The sequence below is a fragment of the Rattus norvegicus genome, chromosome 5 (assembly GCF_036323735.1).
Source record: "Rattus norvegicus strain BN/NHsdMcwi chromosome 5, GRCr8, whole genome shotgun sequence".
In the NCBI taxonomy this organism is placed as follows: Eukaryota; Metazoa; Chordata; class Mammalia; order Rodentia; family Muridae; genus Rattus; species Rattus norvegicus.
In genome coordinates, this window is record NC_086023.1 from 37,085,699 (window position 1) to 37,098,459 (window position 12,761).

General features: G+C 36.4%; 1 protein-coding gene across 12 annotated transcripts in view; it reads right to left on the reverse strand.

Annotated features, from left to right (window-relative positions):
• Cnbd1 (cyclic nucleotide binding domain containing 1) overlaps positions 1 to 12,761 on the reverse strand; it is a 373,043-nt gene that overhangs the window by 54,745 nt on the left and 305,537 nt on the right. Inside the window, exon 12 of one of the 12 annotated variants that reach the window (XR_010051717.1) lies at positions 4,913 to 4,975. The exons of the other annotated variants lie outside the window; for them this stretch is intronic. The gene's annotated coding sequence lies outside the window, so the exon portion shown is untranslated. The remainder of the gene's footprint in view (positions 1 to 4,912; positions 4,976 to 12,761) is intronic. 12 annotated transcript variants of the gene reach the window in all.

Sequence of the window (12,761 nt, forward strand, 5' to 3'; positions counted from 1 at the left end):
CTAGACGCTGCATTGAATGTTCAGGAGTTTTCTACTCAAGAATGGTAGAGTCTTTCAACAACTAAATGTTACATGTCACAGAGTACCAATTGCACAATGTAGTTCAGGACTCAGTTTCTCAATGGTGTTCTGAATAAGAGACAAGGAAAACTATATCTGGTTGATTTAGGTGCAAAAGTAGCTAAGTTGTACAGTCAATTAATTGGCAGTTTGCAGGGTTCGTAGGAATACTATATTAACTCTGAGACAAAAACTAAAGGGATTAGGGTCCTACTCAGATCTTGCTACAGAAACTACTCTCTGTGAAGTTATTTTGCCAGTGCTGTAAGCATTCATTTCTCGTGTGTGAAGTCGATACATGTTTTCTAGCTCCAAATATTGTTTCTCTCCTAATTACTCAATTGTGTCTTGACATTACTGATTTTTTCCACATCATTTTTTTGCTATTTAGAAAAATGCATATGGAAAATGTTTTATGTAATTCACTGATGGTTCAAGTTATTGAAGTTCAAGTCGTTGTGTTATAATATTGGACTTATGACAAGACAGGGTTTTTATATGTAGCATAAACTGACCTTGAGTTTGAATTCTTCCCTTTATACCAGAGTGCCACGCTAAATTTTCCTAAACTGATATAGCTTAGTTTCAAATATTATCCAAAAATAATTTGAAATACATGTGAGGTCTTTGCACTTTATTTTAAAGCAAAGAACTTTAAAACAAAGATCAAACTACTTTCTTCTCTAGATGTGTATCCTCAATTAAGAGTCTAATTCACTAATGAAGAACATGGAGACATAAAAGAAAGGAGAAAATAGGATTCAGGAAGGATGTTAAGTTATCCTAAAATAACACCAGCTTGCACTCCCGTGGCACCAAATGTTAACATTGCTCAAGGCAGAAAAGTTGCTTGAAAATCCTTGTTTCTCAAGTCAAAAGGCCCAAGTAAGGATGCCTCAATTCTACTTGGGAGAAGAAAGCAATCCCAGGGGGCAGAAGGAAGAAGGGACTTGGGTCGGAGCGAGGTGGCAGGGATGGTAGTAGACATCATCAGGTGTTGGGAAATAGGACTGAAGCCTTGAGGGCTACAGAATGAGTGGAAACAGGCAACCTCAGGAGGTAGGAAGTTGGAAGGCCCTCTAAAATATACCAGAAACCTTGGAAAGTGAGAGACTCTCAGGACTCAAAGGGAGGGACCTTGGATAAAATGCCCTAAAGTGGAGAGAGGGAACTTGCAGAGTCCACCTCCAGTAGAAAGACCCGACATCAAGTGGATGGATGGGGTTGCCAATTCACAGTCAAAAACTCTGACCCAGAATTGTTCTTGTCTGAAAGAATTCCAGGAACAAAAATGGAGAAGAGATTGAGGGAAAAGAAGACCAGTGACCATCCCAAATTGGGATCCCAGCTCAAGAGGATGCCCCATGGCCTCGACACTATTACTGATGCTATAGTGTACTTACAGACAGACCTAGACTGGCTGTCCTTTGAGAGGCTTGACAAAGACAGACACAGATAGTTTCACCCAACCAATAAACAGTAGTTGAATTAGGGGAAGGCTGGAAGAAGATGTAAAGGAAGGCACACTATAAGAAGACCAGCAGTCTCAACTAACCTAGACCTCCAAGATCTCCCAGACACTGAGCCGCCAACCAGGCAGCAAACATAGGTTGAAGGCCCCCAACACAGGTACAGCAGAAGACTGCCTGGTATGGCCTCAGTGAGAAAAGATGTACCTAACCCTGGAGAGACTTGAAGCCCCTGGGAGTGGGGAGGCCTGGTGGTGAGGGAGGACGGGGGAATCCTCTTGAAGATGGAGAAAGAGGAATTGGATGAGGAACTGTTGTAGAGCAGACCAGGAGGAGAATAATGACTGGACTGTAAAAAAAGAATTAAAGAAAAACTGGAAAAATAAAGTTAAATAAATAAAAATAAAACCCTTGTGTCTTAAATACCAAGCTTCACAACTATGAATGAAGTAAACACATGAATAGAAAGAAATATAATGATTATCTGGTTCACATAGGGTCTCAGGTCAATGGCCAAATTGTCTTGGATTCACAAATGTAGCCCAAGTTGGTCTCAAACTCACAATCTTCCTACCTCCATCTTCCAGGTGTTGGGATTCTAGGCATGAACAATTTTACCCAGTTAAATCGTTGTGTGTTAACATTCTTCTGTTAAATAACTAAATAACTAAAAACAAGGTATAAAACCAGAATAGAGTAAATGTTGTAAAGGAATGAACAGTAATCACCATGAGAAAAAAATCTCTGGTTTGATTAAATTAAGAATTAAAGAACGTTTCAACCAGTCATGGTGACATATGTCTTTAATCCCAGCAATTGAGTGGCAGTGACAAATAGATTTCCCTAGCTTGGAAGCCAGCATGTTCTTCACAGTGAGTTCAATGTAGAACTATGAAGACAATCAGAACTATGTAGAGAGACTTTGTCTCAAATACATACATACATACATACATACATACATACATACATACATACACGAACAAAAAAGAGAAGAGGAATGAAAAGAAATGGAGGAAGGAAGGAAGAAAGGAATGAAGGAAAAACTGCATATTAAAAACTCTTGACAGCTGACAATAGGAAAGAATAATTCATTTTTCTCCACATGATAGGTATATCTAAAAGTTGTGGCAGCAATATTGTTGTGCTTGGTTTTGATTTACTGCCTTTCTTAGTTTGGAAAAAGGATTCTAATAATAGAGTTAGGGCCCAATAAGTCACAGAGAAAGTTTTAAAAGGCATGTAGAAGCCTTAGGCAAAATGCATTTGCTGCCTAATATACTAAGCAGGGATGACATGGTAAATTTAAACTTCTAAGAAAGGAATTACAGTCAGCACATATGCCTTGTAAAACCTGGGTTGGTAAAGGTACACTTGGAATAAGATAAAAGGAGAATAGATTAGATATTTTACAAAAATGGATTATAAAATAAAGTAGTATTTTACAGACATATATGCAACAGAATGGAAACACATTGAAGAACATTTTGGAGGGTTGAAAGGCACCACTCAAATATATATGTCAATGCAGGTCAACTATGCAACAGTAGATGGGTTCACAGAAATATGAATTGTATTCATGATACAAACAAGTTTGTGTGAATCTCTGGGACTTTTCTTTGCATGTCTATTTTCTCCAAGGAATTCAGTGTGTGTTAGTTAAGAAATGTGAGGGTTGGTGGCTCCAAATATAAAAAAAAAGTATAATATAAAATAAATAATGCTTAAATGTTTCCAGAAAATACATAGAAATATTAAAAACCTTCAAAATTAGTATAAAATACTTAAGTGTTTGTCTAGAGTTATAATACAACAATAAAACTTTTACTGATATCTCTGAACTTAGTAAAAGTTTATTACTGTAAGTTTATTATAAATTGGTTATTATCTCAGGAATGAGGCCATGACCATATCTGTATTATGAGATAATTTAGTAGTGGAAAAGAAAGAAGGAAACTTGTTTAAATTCTGAAGGCTGTAGATTTGTTAAATGATACATTTTGTCATACTTCTATCGCTTATCTAAAAAGTAGATAAGATCTGTATGTTTTTGTAAACTCTCTGTAATCTGTGAATATAAATTATATCTTGTAGTAAAGTCATATATCAGGATTTACAAGGACAAAATAAGCATGGCTTCCATGCCAGCCTCATACATCACCCTTACAGAAACAATAATTGGCTGTTAGGAGAAATCGCCTTATTAGGGGATTGAATCAAGAAGACAGATGGAGCAAGGAACAGCACGGAAAGTAAGCAAACTGAGGAAGTGTGTAAACATTTCTAGAGGATATGTTTATTCCTCGTGCTCACATAAATTTTCTAATGCTGCAGGAACTAAATTATAAAAATTGTTTCTGAAGGAAACAGATTGTTAGGATCACCAAAAATGTATGAAGAATGAAATTACATAAGGCTGGAAAGGAACCAGTAGGTTTCAGGAAAGATCCTACTGAAGGTAAATTTATCTTATAAAAGCTCTGTTTAGTTCACACTCCCTTGGCCTTATTTAATTTAAATGCCAATTATGGCAGAGGTAGGGCTTCAATTACTGGGCAGTTAGCAATTTTTGTCTTGTTAGGAATTTTATTTAACTTCACTTAGTTAAAGTTTAATACTTAGTTCTGATCTAATATTTTCATAGTATTGTAGAATATTCGCAAAATATCTAATACAGATGAAGAAATACGCATGTTCACAAAGAAAACATCTTAATTTTATTAGGTTAAGAAATATGAGACGTAATTTTCAAAAATATGATATTGTTGATCATTTGTACAATCTAGTACAGATCTTGATTGAGCTTTTTCATCATCATTCCCTGAACCTTTGATGTTAATCGATTTATGAATTTATAAAGTTTCCATTCTCCCTTAAGTGTCTGGTTATTACTATTGCAATCTTTGATTCTATACATTTTACTATTTTAAGCACTACATGTATGTGAAGTCATGGGATTTTGTTAACCTTTAGTTCATGGTTTACTCCTTTTTGGAAAATTTTGTGGTCAAACATGTTATCACATGTTGAAGGTCTTTTCCTCCCAAAAGTAGTGCCATCTTCTTTCTGATTATTATACAGAGTCCTTTCCTTTTCTCCACTGTTTCCCCCTGAACAGCTATGTTTAAAATAATAGTTTATGTTTCCTTAATGATTGAAAGAGAATAAATGGTAGTTCACATTTCTTTGTTCGGGTACTGGAGAGCTGACATATTTCATGTCCAAGTTATGAGGTGCAGGGAAATTTGCTTCTTATTCTCTTCATAGTTTCTAAACTTGGAAGGTAATTTCGATTGAGATTATTGTCTTCTCACTGCTAAAACTCAGGATGACTCCATGACGCTCTATCTTTACTCTAATTCAGTGCAAAATGATCTGTTACTCACCCCAGTAAACCTCCAGAACTTAAGTGCAGAGTACTCAACAATGACCATCTTCCACTGCAGAGGCTGAAATAGAAGTACGAAAGCTGGATGCCTCAGCAGACCCAACCTGTACCATAGAGAATCTCCTTCTTTGTATAGTCACCTTTATAACCCGTGATTAGAGATTTGTAACATTGAGACCAACTTATATGAATTCTATACATTTAACATGTCTTCATATTTGCCCAGTAAAAGCTTTACCCACTGGGAAATCCTTACAGATTCCTTATCTAGCTTCTCTTTTATTGAATATTTTTAAATTTACATTTCAAATATTATCTCTTTTCCCAGTTTCTTGTCCATAAACACCCTATCACATCTCCCCTTTTCCTTCTTGTATGAGGGCATTGTCCCACAAAACCATGCACCCCTTCAAGGCTACCTGCCCTAGCATTCCCCTACACTGGGGAGGTCCAGCTTTGGCAGGACCAAAGCTTCTCCTCTCATTGGTGCCCAACAACACCATCCAATGCTACATATGAAGCAGGAGCCATGGGTCTGTCCATGTGTACTCTTAGGATTGTGGTTTAGTGTCTGAGAGCTCTAGTTGTTTGGTATTGTTGTTTTTATGGGGATACAAACCTCTTCAGCTCCTTCAATCCTTTCTCTAACTCCTACAATGGGAACCTCATTCTCAGTTTTATGGTTGAATGCTAACATTTGTCTCTGTATTTGTCATGCTCTTGCAGAATCTCTAAGGAGACAGCTATATCAGGCACTTCTTGGCATCAGCACTATTGTCTGGGTTTGGTGGTTGTATGTATATGGGTTGGATCTCCAGGTTGAACAGGCTCTGAATGGCCATTCCTTCAGTCTCTGCTCCAAACTTTGTCTCTATATCCCCTCCTACGAATATTTTTGTTCCCCCTTTTAAGGACTAAAGCATCCACACTTTGGTCGTCCTTCTTCTTGAGCTTCATGTGATCTGTGGATTGTATCTAGGGCAACTCAAGCTTTTGGGCTAATATTCACTTATCAGTGAGTACAAACCATGTGTGGTTTTTTATATTTTTTCTGCAATTGGTTTACCTCACACAGGATATTTTTTAGTACCATCCATTTGCCTATGAATTTCATTAAGTCGTTGTTTTATCTGCTGAGTAGTAGTCCATTGTGTAGCTGTACCACATTTTCTGTATTCATTACTCTGTTAAGGGATATCTGGGTTCTTTCCAGTTTCTAGCTAGTATAAATAAAGCTGCTATGAACATAGTGACACATTTGTCCTTGTTATACATTGGAGCTTAATATGGGTATATGCACAGGAGTGGTATAACTGGGTCCTCAGGTAATACTATGTTCAATTTTCAGAGGAATCTCCAGACTGATTTCCAGAGTGATTGTACCACCTTGCAATCCCACCAACAAGGGAAAAGCGTTACTCTTTCTCCATATCCTTGCCAGAAACAGTGGTCAACTAAGTGTTTTATCTTAGCCATTCTGACTTATATGAGGTGGAATCAAAGTGTTATTTTGATTTGCATTTTCCTGATGACTAAGGATGTTAAACATTTCTTTAGTTGCTTCTCAGACATTAGATATTCTTCATCTGAGAATTCTTTGGTTAGTTCTGTACCCCATTTTTAAGAGGGTTATTTGGCTCTCTGGAGTCTAACTTCTTGAGTCCTTTGTATAGATAGGATATTAACCCTTTCTGGTGATCTACCTTAGTCTGTGGTGATCTGATAGAATGCATGGGCTTATTTCAATATTCTTGTCTATGTTGAGGCCTGTTTTGTGACCATTTATATGGTCAATTTTGGAGAAGGTACCATGAGATGCTGAAAAGAAGGTATTTCCTTTTGTTTTAGGATGATATGTTATATACATATGTGTTAAATCCATTTGGTTCATAACTTCTGTTAGTTTCTCTGTGTCTCTCTTTAGTTTGTGTTTCCCTAATCTGTCCATTGATGAGAGTGGGGTGTTGAAATCTCCTACTATTATTGTTTGAGGTGCAATGTATGCCTTGAGCTTTAGTAAGTTTTATGAATGTAGGTACCCTTGCCTATGGAGCATAGATATTTATGATTGAGAGTTTATCTTGGTGGATTTTTTTTGATGTATATGAAGTGTCCTTCCTTATCTTTTTTGATAACTTATGGTTGATAGTCTATTTTATTTTATATCAGAATGGTTGTTCCAGCTTGTTTCTTGGGACCATTTACTTGGAAAATTTATTTTGATCTTTTTACTCTGAGGTTGGGTCTGTCTTTGTCACTGAGATATGTTTTCTGTATGCAGCAAAATGCTGGGTCCTCTTTCCGTATCCAGTCTCTTAGTCTATGTCTTTCTATTGGGGAATTGAGTCCATTGATGTTCAGAGATATTAAGGAATAGTGATTGTTGTTTCCTGTTGTTTTTCTTGTTAGAGGTGGAATTATGTTTGTGTGTTTCTCTTCTTTTGGGTTTGTCACAAGATTACTTTTTTGCTTTTCCTAGAGTGTAGTTTCCCTCCTTGTGTTGGAGTTTTCCATCTAGTATCCTTTCTAGTGATGGATTGGTGGAAAGATATGGTGAACATTTGGTTTTGTCAAGAGATATCTTGATTTCTCCATCTATGTTAATTGAGTTTTAATATATAGTAGCTTGGACTGGCATTTGTATTCTCTTAGGGTCTGTATGATATCTGCCCAGGATCTTCGCGCTTTCATAGTCTCTGGTGAGAAGTCTGGTGTAATTTATATGCTACTTGAACTTTTTCCCTTACTGCTTTTTAAATTCTTTGTTTTGTGCATTTGGTATTTTGACTATTATGTGACAGGAGGGTTTTCTTTTCTGTTCCAATTTATTTGGGGTTGTGCAGGCTTCTTGCATGTTTATGGGCATCTTTTTCTTTAGGTTAGGGAAGTTTTCTTATATAATTTTGTTGAAGATATTTACTGGCCCTTCCATTTGGGAATCTTTGTTCTCTTCTATACCTGTTATCCTTAAGTTTGATCTTCTCATTGTGTCCTGGATTTCCTGGATGTTTTGAATTAGGAGCTTTTTGTGTTTTACATCTTCTTTGATTGTTGTGTTAATGTTTTCTATGGTATCTTCTGTTCCTGAGTTTCTCTCTTCCATCTCTTGTATTCTGTTGGTGTTGCTTGTGTCTATTACTTTTGATCTCTTTCCTAGGTTTTCTATCTCCAGGGCTGTCTGCCTTTGTGATTTTTCTTATAGTTTCAATTTCTATTTTTAGATCCTTGATGGTTTTGTTCAATTCCTTCACCTGTTTGGTTGTGTTTCCTGTAATTCTTTAAAGGATTTTTTTTTTCTCCTTTAAAGGCTTCCACTCGTTTACCTGTCTTGTCCTGTATTTCTTTAAGGGAGTTATTTATGTCCTTCTTAAAGTCCTCTATCAAGGAGACAAAAGCTTTACCATTTTCTAAATGATGTCATGTCACTAATGAATAAGAGCTAATAATGGAAATAAAAACTTAATACTGCCACTTGACAGCTTTATGCTCTGTGTTTAGGTCATGAGGAATATCATATGTTTCATTTCTTGAAAAAAAAAATCCTAAAAAAGCAATTGTCAGTCTCATGTGTGTGAACTCGGAGAATTAAGATTCTTTTTAGATGGTGTTCTCTTAGAACACAGAGATATAGGCATTCAAAAATATTTGGTGGTTAATTACATGAAAGGTACATGACCTTAGAGGGCTCTTTAGTTTACTCTTCTTTGTAGTAATGAAAGTACACAAGCAAACATCCATCCCTTATTAAATTTTACATACTGGCAAAGAGAAGTCTTTTTCATTTATAAGTTCTACTAATCTACTTTGATTTAAATATTGATCATATCTCCTTCAGAATTAGCAACCTCCCGAACTCCAATTTTTACTCCTCTTGCTTAATTATAAATTGCAGGCCCCTGGAAAAAGTCATTCCTTTTTTTACTCAATTTGTAAACATATTCCTCAATATTTTATCGCACAGATTACTTTCTCCTTCTATCGTCCAATTAGATATCTCTTATTCAATACCTGATATGGCCACCGGGGTCCTGATTTTTCAGAGTCTATTTGCTTATACACTCTGAGAAAAGTTCATAGATTCTGCAGATTCATACAAAAGTACATCAAAGGTGTATTAAAATTGGAATGTAGTGTCTCAATGAAGTATCAAACACAAACTGCACTTGCTTGTAATATAAAGTAACTATATATGTAGCTGGAGACATGGGAACCATTCATATAGACTCTTCAGTGGTTTAGTCTGTGGGAGCTCTAGAGGGGTGATTCTAGTTTGTTGATATTGTTGTTTTTCCTATGGTTTTGCAATCTCCTTCAGGTCCTTCAGTGCTTCCCCCAACTCTTTCACTGGGGTCCCTAGGCTCAGTCTAGTGGTTGGCTGTATCTGTATCTGTCTTAGTCAGATGCTGGCAGGGCCCCTCATAAAACAACCATAAAACAACTGGCTGATGTCAGTAAGCACATCTTGGCATCAGCTACAGTATAGGAGTTTGGTGTCAGACGATAGGATGGATCCCAAGGTTGGGCAGACTCTGGATGGCCTTTCCTTCAGTCTCTACACCACTTTTCTGTTCCTGTGCTTCCTTTAAATAGGAACAACTTTTTAACAGGTGTTAAAAAAATTAGAGATGGGTAGGTGGCCCCATCCCTCAATTGGCCATTCGTGTCTGTCTACGACAGGTGGTCTCTTCTTGTTCTATCTCCCCTCTAATGGGTATTTCAGCAAATGTCATCCCCGTTGCGTCCTGAGAACCTCTTGTTTCCCTAGTGTCTAGGACTTTCTAGTGGTTCCTCCTGTTCCTCACCCCTCAAAGGTACATATTTTTATTCATTTTCCTGACCCTCTGGACTTCTCTGCTATCTCTTCCCATACCTGATCTGCCCCCTTTTTCTTTCCCCTCATTTCTCCCTCTCAGGCTCCTCTATCCTTCTACCTCAGGTGATTAATTTTCCCCCTTCTAAGTAGTATTAAAATATCCACACGTTGGTCTTCCTTCTTGTTAAGCTTCATATAGTTTCTGAGTTGTATTGTGGCTATTCTGAGATTTGGGCTAATATCCACTTGTCAATGAGTACATGTGTGCTCTTTTGGGTCTGGTTTACCTCACTCAAGATAGTCCCATCCATTTGTCTACAAATTTCATGAACTAATCGTTTTTAATAACTGTATAATACTACGCTATGTAAATGTATCACATTTTCTGTATCTATTCTCCCATTGAGGAACATCTGAATTGTTTCCAGCTTCTGGTTATTATAAATAAGGCTGCTATGAAGGGAGTAGAGCATGTTTCCTTGTTATATGTTCCATATGTTATATGTTATATGGAGCATCTCTTGGGTATATGGCTAGTAGTGGTATAGTTGGATCTTCAAGTAGAACTATGCCCAATTTTCAGAGGAACTGCAAGATTGTTTTCCAAATTGACTGTTACAGCATGCAATTTCACCAGCAATGGAGATCTACTCCTATTTTTTAATATCCTTACCAGCATTTGTGGTTACCTGAGTTTTTATCTTAAGGTTCTGATTGGTGTGTCCTGATTTACATTTCCCTGATGACTAAGGAGGTTGAATGCTTTCAGTTTTAAATGTACTCAATTCTGCTTCTTTGTTAACAAACATAATATTTGATACTCTAGAGCAAGTTTTCTTTGGTCATGGAAATAGGTAACTTAATTACAAGGTATTTTTAATGTATTATTACAGTAGAATCATTTGTTTTACATCTGGAGTTCTTTTCAAAATACTACCCCAGCCTACTCAGAAATAGACCTATAGATGAATATATCTTCTTTATACATATGCATTTTGTTCTGTGTTGTGTTTTTGTGGTAGATGTCATGTTTTTAAGAAAAATATTTCTGAATGTTAAAATTCATGTAAAACATATTCATTTTATGTTATAATTGGGAAATTATTACCTTGTAAAGATTTCCTCCAAAAACTGCACTTCTGTCAGCTGCATGACTCAGGGCAGTACTTTCTGGTTGCTATAACAAACAAACTAAAACTTGGATGCTTAATTTAATCATGGTTTATTTATCACTTACACAAAGTTCAATACAGATGTTCCTAGATGAGCTATTCTATTAGACAGCTCCATCCAAAAAACCAAAAACCCAGGCTTCAGATTCCCACTGTCTTATAATTCTATTTCAGAGAATTTCATTTCCAGACACTGAGTGAGATCATGGAAGATCATATGTTTCATGGCCAAACAATAATAGGTTCCTTCTATCCTGTTTCTTAGTTCCAGTTACATTACTACAACATAACTAAAAGAGGCTGAAGATTAACTTTTCAATGTGCATAGGAAAAGTAAAGAAATATTTTTTGAGCAACTAGCCAGTTATGTCATGTAAGCCATGCAGCACAGGAGGCTTAAATGGAGCTGGAAATGTTATACTAAGTGAAATAATCCAGATGCAGAGAGATAAGTGTCTCATGTTGTTAGTAGAGTAGACATTTGCATCAATTCTTTACAGGTATATGTTTAATTTGCAGTGCATTCAGAATCCATGAAACTGGAAAGAGGCCATTGGAAGTGAGAAAGAAGAAAATTTTCATGGAGATAATTTTTCCATCCTTGAAGAAAATCCATTGTGAAACAAGTCATTATCAAGAGAGCTGAAAACACTCCATATATCCTGCAGGGAAAATTATTAAGTAGGGGAATTAAATAACTCAAAGACTTTAAGGAGTCTCTAAAACTGACTAGATATATTAGACCTCACCCTCCTCAAATGAATATAAGAAATGTAGAGAAAATATCAGGCAAGATGAAATTCCTGAGAAAAATTTTAGACCAGCCATGCAGGCTGGAAAAGGCAGAGAGAAGACAAGAAGTCTGAAAGAGATAGAGACTAACTTACTAGCCTGGAAAAATACTCAGACCGTCTGAGCAGTCAAAGAGAGACACTCTTCCATCTGCTGAGCAAAGTACAAGGTGCAGACCGAGGACCAGATTTCCAAGTGCTATGAGTCCTCACAATGGGGACTTTGTGGGTTTTGTTTATGTAACTATCATTTCTGCTCCTGAAAGTAACCCCACCTATAGTTCTGTAAATAAAACTAACAAACTCATTAATTTAGCAGTTGGACTTTGGTGATGTTCCTACTTTTGTCTGTAGTAAATGCCCTGTCCTTGATAAATAGACATTTCTTCATGTCTCCACAGCAATAGTGTCAAACAACACGGGGAGGGGGTGTTGTATAACGGATGTGATATAATGAATAAAAGAGGTATAATGGTAAGGAATATTAAAGTTGGGAGAGAAATAGAAAGACATGGCAGAGGAGGGAATTAGGGAAGTAATAAATGTATATATATATATATATAAATATATACTATTTTATAAGCTAAATATATAATAGCTTAATATTTTATATGTATTAGTAAATATATACAATAGTCTAAAGTTATCCTACAGGTAATTATGCTTATGCCAGAAGATATAAGTTGCCAAATAACAATCTAGTGAAAGGCATCTAATAAATCTCCTCAAGTCTTTGATCAGAAGTGTCCTGCAAACTACCATAAAAACACAAACTGTGATCATTACTCTTGGTCACCTCACAGAACTGGTGAAGAAACCACATGCATTGGTCACAGAACATGGAGAAATCTAGTCAACACTAACCAGAAATCTTCCTGCTGGTGAGTTCTCATAGTATTGACAAATGCTAGGCATCCTGGTTTGAAAAAAATCTAATATGACAAGATGTGGCCAAGATATGCCCATGGGTGCTGTGATTACATGAATGTAATGTGAGTAAACAGAGTAAACAACTTCTTTCCAATTACATATAAGGCCCAAATACAAAAGCTTAGAGATAGATATATATAT